The following is an 18,785-nucleotide window of genomic DNA, read 5'->3' on the forward strand; positions in this document are numbered from 1 at the left end:
AGAGTTCTATATATATTAAAACTCTTTTTTAAAAAAATAATCGATTTTCGGACGAATTTTGTCAAAATTAGGTGGCGGCGTAAAGGTTGAAAATTATAAGAATCAATAAATTGCCTGTAGGAAATTTTTTTCAATTGAGATATTGTGTTAGCAGATTTTTTTTTTTTTTTTTAATTAACTTAGAAAGCCGGGATAGCCTGGTCGGTAGGGCGCTGGGCCCATATCCAAGAGGTCGTGGGTTCGATCCTCGCCGGCCGAAGACTCCCCGTGTAGTAAATGGTGACTGATGTACGTTAAATCTGTCGAGTCTCAAAGTCCTCCATGTTCCCACAACAAATCAATACCTCTGGGGGTACTGATCCAGGAGTTCCTTTGTCTTCTGGATTGGTTCAAAATTACAAGACTACGGAGTTGAACGTAAGTAGTCGTAAACCCATGAAATTGGGTCGGCTGCTCAACGACGGTTATAAAATAAAATAAAATTAACTTAGAAAAGAAACGTCTTAACATATTCCTGATTTCAAAGAATTCCCTTAATTTTTGTAATCGATCACAAATATTATTTCATTATTAATTTTGCAGTTATGTCTTATTTGAGAATAAGATAACACATTAAATTTGTTACAAAAATCTATATAATACATAAAAAAATGTTACAAAAAAACTTAAAGGTGCTATTAAGAGTTTAAAAGAAACATTTTTTTTAAAAATAATTATTATCAAGACCAAATTTTTCGGCAAAATATTAGACATCATTAATGTACCTCAGTCTTTTTTAGCTACCTCAAACTCCAATTTATTCATTTCCCGTGACTTTTAGTTTATTTAAATTTTCCTGTTTTCCTTGAAATTTCCTTGCCTTTTTTTTTCAGATTAATAAAATTACTTGCATTTTCCCGTTTTATGGTCACCCTGTAAGAATATAGTAACAGAGTCCAGAAAATATTCTGTCACATACAAAGTAACAAAAAAATTTTTAATTAGTAAATTTCGCTTAAAAGAGAAAATAATTACACAAAAAAGTATTAAATAAATTCATTTAAATTCAATTTTTCAAAAATAACTCTTAAATTGTTGTCATGTCGCAGGCTAGAAGAAAAATAAAGCTCTTTGCTCATTCTGAAAGCCTAAAAAGTGTTCAAATACAGGGGGGGGGGATTTAAAACAAATAAACAACAACAATCGTATTAAACAAATAAAAATCGTTACCATATAATAAGCACCGGAATTCTATCACTTTAAGGCATGGTGTGATAATCTCTTAATATTGATATCGACTAGTAAGTAGAATTTGACTCATGGTATCATTATCAATCAATTTGTTTATTTAAGAGTTTCTTAAATCACTCACTGCAAAGTTCAGGTTTTTAAATGTGCATGCTGACAGATTATGCAAAATGAAATTTAAAAAATGGATTTTTCGGAAAATTTCTCAGAGGGATTCTCTTTTAATTTAAAATGCCTATTTAGAATTTTTGATCTCATTTATAATTTAAATGAAATCTAATTTATTTATAATTTAAATGGGTAATTAATTTAAATGGTAATTTTTTTTAAGGAATAAACTATTTTTCATCAGTTTTTATGGAGAACTTTATAGCCTAAGCCCTGAGGTAATAAATAACTAATAAGGTAGTAAATCATTAATTCAAATCTTAGGAAAAAAACTAACTAGTTACAGCATTTAAATTTTGAGTTAACCAGGTCAGCGAAAGCTAAAAGAATATTATAAAAGAGAAAAGAAATTGAAAAAAAAAATGTGACGATAGAAAATGAAAGGCACATAAGAAAAGTAGTTTATGGGAAGCCTCATTATCTAATAACACTAGATAAACGAAATAAATGACGGCGAAGGGCGTTTCCCGTTTGGAAAAATGTATGACATCCACTAAATAAAGCATTAAATGGTAAATTATAAGGATCGTAATTTGTTTATTCATTTATTTTATTTACTTATTTATTTCAATAAGACATGATTTTATGAGTGGAAAACTGAGTAGTTTGTACGATGAATTTGGTGCAGCTAAAAAATTGTAAAAGTAACAATAAGGAATAATTTGTATGTAAAATATAGTTAGGCCAAAAAATAATAGTACCTATATGAAAAAAATTTTAAGTTATACATTCGATTTCATAATTATATTTTAGTAATTAGTTTTACGGAAACGAAAAAAAAAGAAGAAAAAAACTGAAATAATAATTTATATATATGTATGCATTCAATTTTGTTTACTAAAGAATTATTGTGCAAAATCACCTAGTATCTGGTTAAATTAGGCAAATAATTTTAAGCTGTCTAGTATCCTTCAATATTTAAGTAAATTTTAGATCGTATTGTATAAATATGCATAAGCAGGGGTCTGTCCAGACATTTTGTGAAAGGTCCGTTTTTCGTGAAATTGTGAAAAAATTACTCACTTTCTTTCTACCAGGGTCTGCTTTTATGAATTTGTGCAAATGGGGTCCGTTATTGCAAAAAAAAAATTCAAGGAGTTTTTAAATTCTACAGACATACAAGATTATGCTCAACACTGTAAAACTGTAATTAAAAAAATTAAATTTTAAAAAATAAACAACAATTGCTCTTTCTAAATTAGAGATGCAACGTACAAATATTTCGTATTTAGCCTATACTGCTGAACGCAGAATATTAATTTCGGACGAATAATGGAAGAATCGTCTGCCGAAGACAAAACTTAATTCGTTTACATCCATCTTTCTTGTTTTCTGCCCTGGAAAGGGTTTATTCGATTAACAAAATAATAATGAAGATAAACAAATTTGTGAAGGGTCCGATTAAAAGAAAAATCATTTTGTGAAGGGTCCGTTTTTAAGTTAAAATATTTTGTGAAGGGTCCGTTTTTATGAAAAGATATTTTGTGAAGGGTCCGTTAACGGACCCAAATTTCTTCTAAACAGACCCCTGATAAGTGAAAAAAGGAATTGTCCAAAAGTTTTATCATCCAACCCCAAACAACTGTAAGCAAAAATTTGTAATATATTATAGAACATTTATATTTTAAAAATTACTTCTCCTAAACAGTAACATGAGCAGAGAAACTCGTGTTCTCATCTATTTTTGCTGAACACAACTCATTATTAAAAAAAATACATATATATGTATACATATATGGCTTACTTTAAGGAATCACTTAAAAAGTTGTAATTTCATTTATTTATTATTTATTTTTTTGAAGATTCCGACATGCCTTGTTAAGAATGAAACAAAAAATTTAGCTTAATAGCAATCCTTCAAAAGACATCATGAACTTAATGTTTACAGCTACTTGTCTGTTGATTTAGACTTCTTGGCAAACACTCAAAACTAACTTAGGAGAACAACTTCATGGGAATTCTCTAAGAGACTACTTTTTTGAACTACATTAGTCTCTTAGTAGATTCCTGGTTTAAATTCCAATAAATAATTCTCAGTTGTTTTAATTATTGAACCTCAAATTAAACTGCTAATAAGAATCAGTATGTCGTTCAACAGAAAAAATCATAATATGTATTAATTTTATAGGAGGAGAATTTCACAGAGTATGAAACTGATTTACTAACCAATGGATAATTTATGTAAGCACAGTTAAAAGGCACACACAAACATATATTTATAAACAATAAATAAAATTTTTTATACGAGACTTAGCGATTAAAATAATACAAACGATAATTAGAACTGTCAAATAAAATCATTTAATTTATGAGAGAAATAATACAAAATAGAAAAATCGTTTAGCACATTACAATAAACTCGAACACAAATAATGAGAAAATTATTTTGCAAATTAGCTGTTCATAAAATCTTTTGCTCAAAAAATACACGCGCTTTCATATTGTTTCCTTTTATTGAATTAATCCAAAGATTTTATTGAATTAATCCAATATTTTCTATCAGTCTTCGCAATTTTTGTGCAGTTTTAAAAAAGGAATAAAAGGAATTTTATAAGAGGAATAATAGAAAATTTAAGGAGACACTCACATGCTTACTGCCCCTAGAGGTGCAGTTAATGTCGAGGTTGTTTTAACTAAAATAAAAACAAAAAATATGACTAATTTCTTTAAAAAAATTTGCTTTTCTAACCATTTAAATTTTTAATAATAATTTTTAAGTATTAAAAAAATAAACATGAAATAATAAAATAAACAAGACGTAATCAACAAAAGTAATTTTTCCTTTTATATATATACTTTTGTATAGCTACTTTATGAGGTAAAAATTTCGAAGTAGTATTTAGTTGATTATATAAGAATTAATAAGACAGCATTATAAGACAGTAACATATTTTTGACGTGAAAAAATAATTTCTGAAATCGGGAGATTTTCTTAAAATATTAACCAAAGCTAGCAAAAATAAAAATTGATATTTAATATTAATTCAATAATATTAAGATCGATTTATTATCTTCGTAAAATACAAGCAGAGTAAGAGAAGAACACCATAAGATGTAGAACAATAAAGAAATACGAAATGCGTAACAATAAAGAAAATGATCACAAAGAAACAATAGAAATAAATCATGACATAATTTTAAAATTAACATTTTAAAAGCGAAGTCAAACATAAAAAATAGCAATAAAATATTTTTTTACGAAAAGGCACCGAAAACAGGCGGTACCCAAATAGAATGATTTACTAAGGGGCAACGTGCCCTTGTAAAGGAGGAAGCAACGGAAGAAGTAGGCGAAGTTTAAAAATAAAGTTCCACTTAGCAGACTTGACAGAAAATAAAAATAAAAAATAGGAATTCGAAAAATGAATGCTGTTTCCCCCGCAGCTGTTTGGAAAAGTAATTGACAGTTGATTCACTCCATTTATCTGTTAAAGAAAATTCAGATAAAATTGGCAGAATAATTAAATTAATTTATTTCGTTTCAATGGAAGTGATAGCGAGAGAAACGTAAATATCCAATAAGTCAAAACTAAAAAAACTTTTTCACAAATTAAAGAGAGAAAAAGCTTTTAATTTTCTTTTGCAAATATACTTTCGGAAGAAGCAGAGGCATTTGAGAACGATTGAACGATAAAGATGAAACTGGGCTTTTTAAAACTGGTATAAAATAACACATTGTGGTTTTTTTTTTAATTTCAAACTATTAATAATTTTTCATCCGCGTAATAAAAGTACTAAATCAATTTAAACGCCGACGGAAAAAAAGTATGATTGAAATCAAAAAATTTTAACATTTGTGTTTCTGACTCTTTTGGAACATCAAAAAGCTCGGTAATTTTCAACGAAGCGCTTTAGTAGCGCTTTCGATTTTGGTAAAATTACAAAAAAATATAATTAGATAAAACGTGATAAAATTCGATAAATGCGATAAATTTAGCAATTATATCATGATATCTTAGAGCATGTATTTAGGGTTAAATTAAATTTTCAGTTTTGTATTTTTTACTAAATGTGAGGTAATAAGAACTATAATTTTGAAAGCCAGAATTTGTGGTAAACCACAACCATATGAACAAAAAATTAAAATACTAAATGGTTTATATACTGTAGATTTTGGTTTTTAAGACCAGAATTTTTTTTTCTGCAGGAGCCATTCTAAGCGAAATTTGTAATCGTTAATGATTTCTTTACATGTAGTTTTTATCGTAGAAACGGACTAATTACAGAATATTTCATAGCAAAAACGGAGCCTTCACAAAATATTTAATCGTAAAAACGGTAAGTTCAGAAATTATTTAATCGCAAAATCATAAAAAAAAAAAAAAAAAACTNAAAAAAAAAAAAACTTTCACAAATTATTTTATTTTAAATATGAACCCCTTACAATTCTTCTTTTGAAACTAAATTTTTCTTTTGAAAATAACGGCGTGTTAAAAATTAAGAATTTTCTGGAATTCAAATTAAGAATTTCTTATAAGCTATATTAAGTGGTTTTTCACAAAAGCAGAATCATATACTCGCATATTTACGAAATAGCATCCTAGCAGGAAGAATAGATTATACGATAAACATCAAGTAAAAAAAAATCTGATGATTTTTTTTCAAAGTACTTAAAATCAAAAAGTCAAAAGTCAGTCAATCAAAAAGTATACACTTAGTTCTTGTAAAACATACACGGAGAAAAAAAATTTGGTAAAATTACTGTACGGTATAGTAATGACATTTCTGGTGAGGAAAAAAAATAAAAACATAAGTCTGATAATAAAAACCAAAATTTACGGTACTTAAACCATTCAAATGGGTAATTTTCCGTTCATTTGGTAACGGTTTATCGGATATTCTGGTATTTGAAATTATAGTTCTTATTATCACTCATTTAGTAAAAAAATACTTAACAAGTAAATGTAAAAGAATATATGTTTTTTTTTATGCCATGCTCTAAAGAATCATGATAAAATTACTAAATTTTACACCATTCGCCAAATTTTATCACATATAATAAAACCATATTTGATAGTTAATTTTACCAAACTTATTACCAAAGCGCTTCGGGAAAAATTACCGAACTTTTTGGTGTTCCCATAGAGCCAGAAACACGATAAATTTTACTATATTCTGGTACTTCTGACAATTTTTCCCCTCAATATACAGAATCTTACTTCATAAAGGAAACAGTCGTAAGACCCTATGTTAGCAAATTTTCAACAGTAGGAGTTTATTATTCACAACATAAAAAAAAAAAAAAAACAGTACCTTTAACTAAGTCTGCAGGGGTCTGTTTAGAAGAAATTTGGGTCCGTTAACGGACCCTTCACAAAATATCTTTTCGTAAAAACGGACCCTTCACAAAATAATTTTTTTTANTTTTTCCCCTCAATATACAGAATCCTACTTCATAAAGGAAACAGCCGTAAGACCCTATGTTAGCAAATTTTCAACAGTAGGAGTATATTATTCACAACATTTAAAAAAAAAAAAAAAAACAGTACCTTTAACTAAGTTTGGTATAACACCTGCAGTTATATTTTACGTCTTGTTTTCTTTAACATTGTTCATATAGAATTCATATTGTTCATATTTTTCATATAGAACCGCAAACAAGCTTGTTAAGATCTTTAATAACTACAGTAAATAATATTACTCGAAATTGCAGACAAAAATACTAGCAAAATACTTCAATATATATTATAAAATAAGAAAAAAAACACAAAAATAATAAGTGGTACTTCTCTATTTTTATATATATTTCCTAGTACACGAGTATTTAACCATAACAAATAAATAAAACATAAGGAACTATAAACAAAAGATTTTTTCCGCGATAATTGTATCAATAAATTATATGAAAAGACCAAATCCTATCAATTATCGTAAAAATTCGTACCGTTCCTTGTTGCCAAAGTATCGTAAAATTTTAAAGTTTAGTTATTTTGGGCTATTTGATCGAAAAAAACATGACCTGATCAATTCAATATTATGTCTTGTAAAAAATCGTGTACACGTGTAAAAAATCTAAATTTTAATCTTGGTAAAATTATGCTGCAATTCAAAGACACTTTGAATACTTTAAAAAAAAATGTTTTTTTATAACATTTGCAAGTTTTTACTATAACCCGATTAGAGAGTTAATGAGTTATACGAGTTGTTTTGTTGCATTAATTATTAATTTAATTATTCATGATAATTTTTCTTTTAGGTTTTTTTATTATTTTTACTGCATTGTGGATCAAAAACAATAATTTTATTTTCCTGAAATGCTTTTAAATTTTTTAGTCTAAGGATGGCCAACTTGGGACAATGGTAGCACGGCAGAATTATAACAGTAATAGGCGAAAGTATATGAAAAATTGAAGAAAAAAATAAATAAATATAAAATGCTGCCTTTAAGTCTTTTTTTTTAAATGCTTAATGCTATTCTTCAAATTATTTTGAATGTTGCAAATCAATACCAATTAAAGTTTTCAAAATTCATACGATTTGACAGTACGATTCATATGATTCACACGATTGTTATAGCATTTTTTTAAATGATATTACAATATAAGTAATCTACGACTATAAAAAGTTATTTCAACATTAAAAATAATATATATAAGCTAGAAAATTTTGTTAAACAAACTGACTTGGCTAAGTTCAGAAGAAATTCAATTAGACCTTGGAAAATTTATGGTCGAATTAAAAGAACAAAAAAAAATTGCAAAATCTTTTTATTGTGAACAAAAAGAGTCGCTTCACAAAATTTTTCCCTGAGAAAAAGAGTTAATTATTTCTTGAAATAAAATCGAATTTGGTCAATATAATTCCGATATTTTTAAAATAACATTAAACAGATATATTTGGTTTTGATTCGATTAATTACTTATTGGGGCGTTTTATTTGCGCCGATTCCTTTTCGCTCACAGAATAGGAAAGCATTTTGCTTACAATAATAAAAAATCGTGATGTAATTCTGGAGAAAAGAGAGCAAGGTAAAATTACTAATCAGGGAAGTTAAAATAAAATGCATTGTTATATCGCCTATTGTTCATTAAGAAAACGGTAATAAAACCCTCCATTAAATTAGAATTTAATGAAGCGAGAAAAGAAATATTTATTGGAAAAAAATCATATATAAATCACCGTAGTTATTAAGAAAAAGCAATAGTGTTATAGAAAAAGTTATAGAAAAAAGTTATAGGAGTTGTATTTCGAAGTATATTTATCGATCGCATTATATTGAATAACAGCTGAAATAAAAACAAATATTTTTACATTGAATTCAAATTATTATATTATTGATTTAATTGGAGAAAAAAAATTCATTTTTACACATTCAAAAATTTAATCCATAAAAACTGATTTCGAAGAAGAAGAAAAAAAAGGCTCATATGAAAACAGCATAAAGCAGCAAAAGTTCACAGCAAAAATAAGAAAAATCCTGGGTTGAAATGAAGGGAGAGAAAAGAAAGAGGCCTTTGACATGAAGAATAAACATTCATTAATCCAATAAGAAACCCCTTCCTCGGTCACACAGAAAGAAAAGGATGACTCATCTTGAAAGAGAAAAATAAACTCAATTCACTTAAGATATCTCTCAAGGGCTCTTCTCTTGAAAAGGTTCAAATTCCAACTTGGTTCGGATTTTGGAATAAAGAAAGATAGCAAACTAGCTTTATCTTTTGTTTACCAGATATATTTTGTTTCGTACAACGATTTCCGGAAATAGAAAGTTTGATTTTTGATAGTTAAGAGCACACAATTTAATAAAAAGTTGTGCAAAAGTTACAAATAACATTTTATCCATATGAGAGGAAAGAACAATTTTTTCAAAATCTTTTCTTACAAGCACACGAACATATTAAATTTTACTCCGCGATCTAGTGTTCTTAGGCTGTTTTTTTTTAAGGCTCCGTCATCATATAAAATGATGCTCTTTTGTTAATACACAATATGCCATTTTCATAACTGCTATGAGTTTACAACAGTTACTCATGACTGTGAAGTCATCTTAAGCCTATCTAAAGCCAATATTTTGAAAATGGTGCAAAACGTCAATAGGGAGAAAAGCCACAGTTTTGTGAAAATGAAAAGCGTTTGTGGTCTAATTTTTTAATATTTAAAAACGTACTCCAATGCTGCCTTATCCGGACTCATAAAAAGTTGCAAAAACTGAGAATAAGGAAGTGATCTTCATAATTTTCACCTAGGTGGGAAAATGTAGTTAAATTGACGAATTTTAAAAAAATGTTTTATAACGTTTAAAATATGAAAGTTCCAGATAATTCTTCACAGTAAGATGATATATATATATAGCTTAAAATCATCATTTTGCTTCAAGTGTGGTACTTAAACTCTTTTTTTTCCCCGTGGCGGTAGATTTTCAACAACAAAAAAATGTAAATAGAATAAAATTAAGATGCTTAAACTGAAAAAAAAAACAATAACAAAATAACATCACTAATGGAATGAGAGATAAGATCTATTTTCGCAGTCCAGTGATAATCGTAATATCTATATTAGTTGGTAAATACTATCCGAACTTGCGCAATCGAACAATTGATATCTATCTTATTTTTCTCGAATTACAAGGAAATAAACACGTATTTATTATTTGATAGGAATTTAACATTATTATACAATAGTTGTTTATCAAAATATCCAATATGTGTAAAATATTTAAAAGATATTACAAAACTTTTCGCATAATACCAAACCGAACAATTACGCATACATATGTTTAAGATACACATTTGTAGTATTAAATCTAACAATTACGATTTAAATAATTTTTCTCTACATTTTTAGTAATTTAAAAAATAATTGAATTTAATAAACGTATTTTGAACGTATTTTGATTGCTGCTTTGTATGATCTCATTTGTATATTATACTGAAAAAGTAAATAAGATATTCTTAGACAGATAATATAATAATATAATAATTTACAAAATATAATAATTTACAAAATGTGTAAATTTAGAGATTGAATATATAAAAAATGAAATTTTGGCGATAACATATAGAACTAAAATAAATTAACTAAATAACATATAGAACTAAAATAAAAGTAGTTAGGCAAATGAGTAATTTAGATACTTTATTTAGATGGAAAATAGTGCACATAAACATACACACATTAGCCTATCAAAGACACACATATTATAATAACTTTATCTTATTTTTGATGCTACCACGGATTATACAACAGGAATTTCGTAATAGTCCAACAAAAATATTAACAATTTTTATTACTAAAAGAGAAAATGTTTATTCTTTCCATTGACCTATACCTAATAATGATTTGGCATGTTTGGTAATTTTTGTTAGTTTTGAAATATATTTGCATTTCCTACAGTGGTAAATTCCACTGTAAAAATAGAGAAATTTTCTAAAAAAATTTAAAATTACTCAGGCTTAAAAAATTAAGTAATTTTTAAAAAAACAAGGTTTTTTTTAGTTCATATATTTTTTTAATCAATATTTTAGTGTAACAAAAAATACCACTACATCAAATGAGACTTCGCTTCATAATGAGGTGACCCAGGTTCGAATTTCTGCGGTGGCTCGTTAATACAAATTTTGCTCTTGGCTCGCACGGACCATACTGATGACGTAAAATATCCTAAGTGGTAGAAAAATCATGGACTAGAATCCCCTTGCCGTTGGATTAACCGTGGGATGTTTTCGTGGTATTAATCACTATGTAACGCAAATGCATACAAGTTCCATAAAAAAAGGCATCCACGAAGGCTACTCCCAATGCTTGATCTAGGAGTCCCTTTGTCTTCTGGGTTGGGTTAAAAAAAAAACAAAGCTACGAAGTTGTTCACTGATAGTCGTAAACTCAGAATTGGGTCGGCTGTTCCACGCCGGTTATTAAATAAAATACAGAACTACATCAAAAATATACATGCCGTATAGTTAAGTAAATTGAATAAAAAAATTACAAATGCTATTTTAGTTCTTTTAATTATGCAATCAATGTAAAAAAAAAAAAAAATCTTTTCGTGACAATTACAGTGACGTCACACTTGAAATAAGTCACCCATAACGTTAGTCGTCTGAAATATATTGTTATCTTTCATTTTTTGAGGTTTTATTACCTTACAGATTGTAATTCACCTTCATTTCATTTTGATGAAAATGAAATGAGTACAGTTAATCGATTCACTGATCACAAGAATCACCACGCGACTTGAATGAACTAAATCAATTTTTGATATTTTCATTTAGCTTTTTACAGATGTACTACGTATAGATATATATATAACGAGAGAGAGTCAGAATGATTTTTTTTCTCTTGATTTGTTCCTCTTTTATTTTTTCATTGAAATTTACTTAATTGATAACATTATGAGGTCGATAACAATAATTAATGTGCATGTTTCAACAAGTAGTTTGAGGCGAATCTCGTGAATGAAATCATTTTAAGTTTAATTTTCATATTTGAATTCAAAAATGTCTTTAAAGGTTAGATAATGTCAAAAACACACACACAAAATGAAAATAACGGAGAATTTATTTTAAAATTCTTTGTTTTTAAAACGATTTCTTGTTCAAAAACCACATAAAGAAACTTTTAATTTTTTTAACTATATTAAAAATATGGTTAGTGAATATTTTTTTAATTAAATTCGGATTTGAAAGTTGCTTTTATTTATAAATGAAACATTATTATTATTTTTTTGTTTAATTGTGAATAATATAATCCTACTTTTAGAAATTTCTTTACCAGAATTTTTTCTACGCTGCTTATTAAATTTAACTAACAAGGAACTTTTTTTTTTAATGAATCAAAAAAAGCTTCTAATCTTTGATTATAACATGTAATTTGAGCATAAACGAAATCAATAGAAATTTCGAATTTAAGACATATTCAATGGTGAAAACAGTTAAAGAGTGTATTTTGACTCACTATCTTCCTCATATCACGTGTGAAAACATAAAATTGCTTACAATGATTCTTGTCTTTAACATGTGTTGCACTTCTGTTAAAAGGCACTTCACAGGAAAGCCCAGATAAGGACCTCCACCAAAAGTTATTTTTAGAATAACATTGGAAGAAACCTCGTGGAAGGAAGAAAACAAGAGCAGATTATTTTCCAAGTTTTGTGAATAACTTAATTAACGTTGCAATAAATCAATTATTTTATAAACTTTAATTTAAATTAATAAACCCATAAAGATAACACATTTCTTAGATGTTTGGGGAACCTAAATGTTCAAGGTAGGCGAATTTCGGGGTTTAGTTAATTTTAGTCAACATTTTCTGCTATGTTAAAAAATATGTTTGTTTATCCGAAACCAATATGTTAATTCATTATTTTTTAAATAAAATTTATATTCAATCTAAGAGTACAAGGATAAAATCAACCTATGAGTTATCACCAGGATCCACATTTATGATAACACTAAGCAGGCGTCTGTCCAGACATTTTGTGAAAGGTCCGTTTTTGTAAAATTGTGAAAAAATTATTCGTAATTTGTGAATATAAAATAAACGTAAAGTAACATTCTTTCAACCAGGGTCCGCTTTTGTGAATTTGTGCAAATAGGGTCCGTTATTTCAAAAAAACTTTTTCAAGGAGTTTTTAAATTGTAAAGACATACAAGATTATGCTCTACACTGTAAAATTATAATTAAATAAATTAAATTTTAAAAAATAAACTGCAATTGCAGCTACTAAATTAGCGATGCAACATACAAATATTTGGTATTTAGCCTATACTGTTGAAAGCAGAATATTCATTTCGGACGAATAAAGGAAGAGTCTGCCGAAGACAAAATTTAGTTCGTTTACACCTGTCTTTCTCTTTCTCTCCCCTCCCCTTCCTGGGAAGGGTTTATTCGATTAACAAAACAATAATGAAGATAAACAAATTTGTGAAGTGTCTGCTTTTAAGTAAAATATTTTGTTTACGGACCCAAATTTCTTCTAAACAGACCCCTGCTAAGGAACAGATTTTTTGTTACATTCATAATAAGACTTCAACTTGCCTCATTCGGGTGTGGGGATACCAAATCTGAAATTAGTTTTTTTTCCTATGTCAGTTTTCGTCAATTTTTAATTTAAAACGTTAAGTATAGAAGGGGATCGTGTAAATGTTGAGACAAACTTCTAGGGGAGTTAAGGCACATCTTCAGGATTAAAAATGCGTAGGAAAGCATGATCTGAAATGTCCTATTATGACCTGTTCGACACGAAGAAACAGTTCATAATGGGAAAGCATCTCTAGCGGCGTATGGCGACATTTCAGGGCATGGGTTCCAATACAATTTTATTCCGCTAGAATTTTGTCACAACATTTATACGACCCCCTGTTATATATATAACGTTTATAAACTTGTACATTCCGACAAATAGTATGCTAAAAATGTCATTAAAAAAAAACTGTAGCTTGAAGACAGGAACTGATTGCAGAGTTGAAATCAGCAATAGGAAAGTATCTAGGATAATAGCAATAGGAAATAGCAATAGAAAAGTATCCAAGGTATAGCAATAGGAACTGGATATAGATATAGCCTAACAAGATATAGCCTAGGATATAGCAATAGGAAAGTATCGAAGAATAAGGTGCGTAGCCAAATTATTCAACAAAAAATAAGTACCTTTAAAGCACTTTTCAAGCACTCATAAAATATTTTTAAGCACTTTAAAAAATATCATAATTAGGCAGGGTTGAAAAGTTTTTGACAATTAACGGTTCTATCTTGTTTTAAACCGTCATGTCACGAAAAAAAAACCTTTTGGCATTGTTTTTGACAACTGTCAAAAAACTTGAAATTTTGAATCATGTAAAACGAATGTTGTTTTCATACGCTAAGGACTGACAAAGCGAAAATCAACATAGTAAAGGAAAAATCTCATTTTGAAAAAGGGAAAATTAAGCACTTTTTAAAAACATCCAGGCTAAAAGGGCTTTTAAAAAACGAAAATCGAAAATAAGCATCTTTAAGCACTTTTTAAAAACGTTACGCACCCCGTCCTGTTATATATATAACGTTTATAAACTTGTGCATTCCGACAAAAAGAAGGCTAAAAATGTCATTTAAAAAAAAAAAAAACTGTAGCTTGAAGAGAGAAACTGATAGCAGAGTTGAAATCAGCGATACGAAAGTATCTAGGATCTATTACAAATTCTCACGTAACAGAAAACAAAACAAAATCTGTTCCCCAGTGTAATCAAACAATCTCTCATTATATAATCTATGTATTTTAGAAATCTAAAATCTTATTTTATAGAAAATGATTAATATTGAAATGAAGAAAAATTGTTCCCGCTAATACTCTTGCTTCTAGTTTTAGTTTCATTGTTGATAATACCTGTATCAAAAATATAAAGATAATTCTCCAGTCAGATTGTCACTTGCAAACACCTGTCGATGAAAAGTCTCAATTTTTAAGATGATATCCAAGGATAATAAACATATGATTTTATCAAGTATAGGTGCGCCTACGACAAAGCAGAAATGTGGCACCAAGGCTAAAGGATTTACCTTAAAATGACATAAGCCGACTTCCGCCACTTAACTAACAATGAGAAATGAAACTTGGGGCAAATCAATTGACCTTGCTTTTGTTTCAGACTTTTTTCCAATGGTATTTACTTGGGAATGCCATTAAGCTATTGTTCTCGGACATATTTACGTCAAGATGAAAGAAATCTTCCTGAATTAATCTTAAATCAGTTTGAGTTTAATTGTTTATAAACAAATTTTTCTTCTCTTCTACGAATAAAAAGAAATTCTAAAGAAAGAAACAGTACCGTCTTCACGCATGGGCACCACCGGGCGGTACTCGAGGGCCCAAGGCACTCAGGGGACCCTTGAGAATCTCACTTTTTATAAATTGTATTTTAAAAAAACTGAAATTAAACAAAATTGCCTTATATATTTTTCTAAAATAAATATATTCTATTGTATAAAGTGTGTAGTTTGTCTTTCTTTCTGCAAATAGTGATTGATTATCATGAAAACAACAATAATTTGAATAGTTTATCACCAGGGAAACTTAAAAAAACAACTGAAATCTATTTTTCACGTTCCAATGAAGTTTTTATGTGACTTCAGGTTTCTTTGTGTCTACTAAAAACAAATTTAAATACATTTAAATTTATTCAAATTATTGCATATGTTAAAAATGTTTTATTTTGTGTATGTGCAGTTTTTTAGTTCGATTTTAAGCAGTATGTCCTGTTATAAGTTCCCAAAACATTTCTGTGCCCGGGGACCCTGCGTGTTGTTAAGACGGCTCTGGAAAGAAAGAAGAAATAAATTCTAAAAATATTGAAAAAGAAATGCAATACAGTTTCTTGACAGCTGGAAAGACTATTATGATATATTAGATTCATTCACATATTTGTTTAATTAACTTATTAACTCAGCTAAAAAACAAATTTTAGAATTAAATAATTAAAAAATAACTTAATAATAATTCAATTATTAATTTCGATTCTCCAATAGCTTATCAATGATTTTCTAGGATTCCTTTCAAATTGTTCGGTTAAATATAGGATCAAAAACGTTCTAATATGATTAATTAAGTTTGGGACAAGTAATATTATCTTAAACTTATTTATAGATTTTTGAAAAATATCTTTAAATTTGAACATTAAGACACAGCAGAATTTTGAGGTTATTAAATATTTTAATACTGGATTGATGATCTTCATAATAAAATAACGCTATAAATGGTCTTCAAATAACAATATTTTTTTGCACAAAAAAATAAAATAAAATAAACCGACGGTGAAAATTTTGATGACTTTCATTTTAATCACATAAGCTAGCGGTCCCCAAATGGTGTTTCGCGGAACCCTAGGTAGCAGGATTCTAAAAGTTAGGACTTTTTTTTTTCAGGAGTCAACTAGTCAAGATTTCGGAAACATTTAACTAAATTTGTATAGAATTAGTTATTCCATTATTCATACCATTATTTGTATACCAATATTCATTTAATGTTTCCGTTATTTTTATGAAATTATGTTTAATTAAAATGCTTGTGAAGAAAGAAAATTCAAGTCAATGTTAACATTATAATGAATGAATTATGAAAAGGACATGCATTAGTGAAAAATTCCATTAATATTTCGCATCGAATTAAAAAAAAAATTTAAAAAAAATTCAACAATGAAGAAGTATGTTTCTCTGCTAAACATTCTACACGTTTATTTTCGTCCATTTTCGTTTTCATTTATACGAAAACCATAATTCGACTCATTCATTTTCAATTTATGAATACAATATAATCTAATTAAGAACTGGACTAGATTCCACTCTAAACTTGTGATTTCAACTGTCTGAGACAAAACCCAACCGACTGATCTTGATAAAATTATATGATAAAATTTTTTTTTAACTCTCCATTAATTCACTATATATTAAAATAATAAAAAACATTTGAATCAATACATATTTTCAAAACCTTTATGATTCTTTCGTTAATTAATAAGTTTACCAATCGCTAATGAAATTTATTCAGGAAGTCTCGGATTTTCGCCAAAATAAGTTCGATCATTTAGGGCTCCACAATTTGAAAAAATTGGTCATCGCTAAAATAAGGCTATAAATATTTTTCCCATTATTTTCTTGTATGTATTTAGAAACCGATAGAGATTTGAACCAGAGTGACGATTAAAGATAATAAAAATAAATTATTAACTATTTTTTTCAAAACAATAATTTTTTTAGTTTACAAGATAAGTCCATTAAAATTTTAATTTTCACTGTTCTAAATTTATTTAATGAAGTTAGTTAAGAGCCTGATTGAATAAACACTAATTCATAAATCCATAATATAAGTTTTTGAAGAGTCCGGATTTTTTTATTGTTTTTTATGGAACGATTAATAGGCGAAAACTTTATGTATATACACTATAAGTTAATTTTTATGGTATTTAAGAGTTATAAAACGCATAAAAAGTTTAATTTGTCACGAATACATTGGGTCATGGATAAGGAACAAGCAGGAAAAAAATTGACCTGTCGGGTGGATTGGTTTAAAACGATAATTTATTATTACTTCATTCCAGTTTAAATACTTGCGAATTCAAAATTCAGACTGTGAAATGTTTTTTTTTAGATATGTTTTATTTTCTTACAATCATAATAAAAATAGGTTTATATGAGCTGACATTATTAACCATAATATATATAGAATAAGGTTAATACTTTAAAGAAGTAAAAACGAAATTATAATGAAATTTTCAATATAAAAATGAGGACATGCGTAACGTGAAACTAACATTCAGTCTTTAAAATGATTTAATGTCCATTTGTACCTCAATGTCATTTGAGAAAGAAAATTTTTTTTTACACTTATAGAATATGTAGTTTTAAAATAAAGAAATAATCACATATATTTCTTCTATACTATTTAGATATATTCCATACAGTAGTTCTTTTCATCGTTTTTTTTCTGTTATTTTTACATATTCTAGAATTCTAGACAAAGGTTATTCATATATAATTTTAATATTAGTAATAGTAGGTAGTTTAAATTCAAATTTAAAAAAAATTTAGTGAATGATGTCATGTTAATTAATACATTTGCCATGTCTGTTAGTACATAAGGGTAACAGACATGACATTTAAAAAGAAAGAAAAAAACAAGATTCAAGAAACTAAATAATTCTAAAAAAATTTATTAAAACAAACAAATATTAAACATAATTAAATATTAAAACATTCAATATAGTTGCTCATATTTCTTTTTTGTATACATTATTTTTTTGTATTTCTTCAATTGTATAAATTAAGAGATGAGCTATGCAAATTCTTGATGTATAAAAAACTGCATTTTCTTGCAAAAATTTATATTCTGAATTGATTCAACATTTAAAAAATGTAAACACAATTTTCTAACATTTGTCACAGGTTATACCTATAACAAATGCTAGAAAATTGTTTACTTCGATACTATAAGCTATCGCTGTAAGATCCGTTATTATCAGTTGAAAGTTTTTCCATGGATTATGTTAAAACCTCTATTTATGTTATGTTAATACATGCGAAAATGACGAATTAAATTACGTTTAAGTTACGTTTTTTAATAAATGATTCGTCAAGCATTTTTAAATAACGCTGACTTACTCTCATTACTATTTTTTTTTTCGTATCTTACTAATCTGTCTGACAACTGAAATAAAAACACTATAAAAAAAAATTTTTTTTTTTTAACTTAAATACGTTTTATTTTAAAACTTGTGAATAGTAAATCTGAAATAGCCTAGCAATTTAAAAGCAGTTATATATGCTTAAAGCATCGTACATTTTAATTAATTAATTTAAGTTGGCACATTACGTTGTTAATCATCTAAGTTTGATATGAGTTGGCGTCTTATGTCTGTAAACATTTCTTTCTTTCATGATAATAATAAAAAAACATCATTACTCATTACTCTTGTGTAAAA

The 18,785-nt window shown here is 27.4% G+C and overlaps 1 protein-coding gene across 4 annotated transcripts in view; it reads right to left on the reverse strand.

The window, feature by feature from the left end:
* The window catches only part of LOC107437663 (protein split ends), a 64,323-nt gene that overhangs the window by 38,316 nt on the left and 7,222 nt on the right, over positions 1 to 18,785 (reverse strand). For 2 of the 4 annotated variants that reach the window (XM_071179640.1, XM_071179635.1), the window contains exon 2: positions 3,983 to 4,028. The exons of the other annotated variants lie outside the window; for them this stretch is intronic. The gene's annotated coding sequence lies outside the window, so the exon portion shown is untranslated. The remainder of the gene's footprint in view (positions 1 to 3,982; positions 4,029 to 18,785) is intronic. 4 annotated transcript variants of the gene reach the window in all.

Source organism: Parasteatoda tepidariorum, chromosome 4 (genome assembly GCF_043381705.1).
Source record: "Parasteatoda tepidariorum isolate YZ-2023 chromosome 4, CAS_Ptep_4.0, whole genome shotgun sequence".
Taxonomy (NCBI): Eukaryota; Metazoa; Arthropoda; class Arachnida; order Araneae; family Theridiidae; genus Parasteatoda; species Parasteatoda tepidariorum.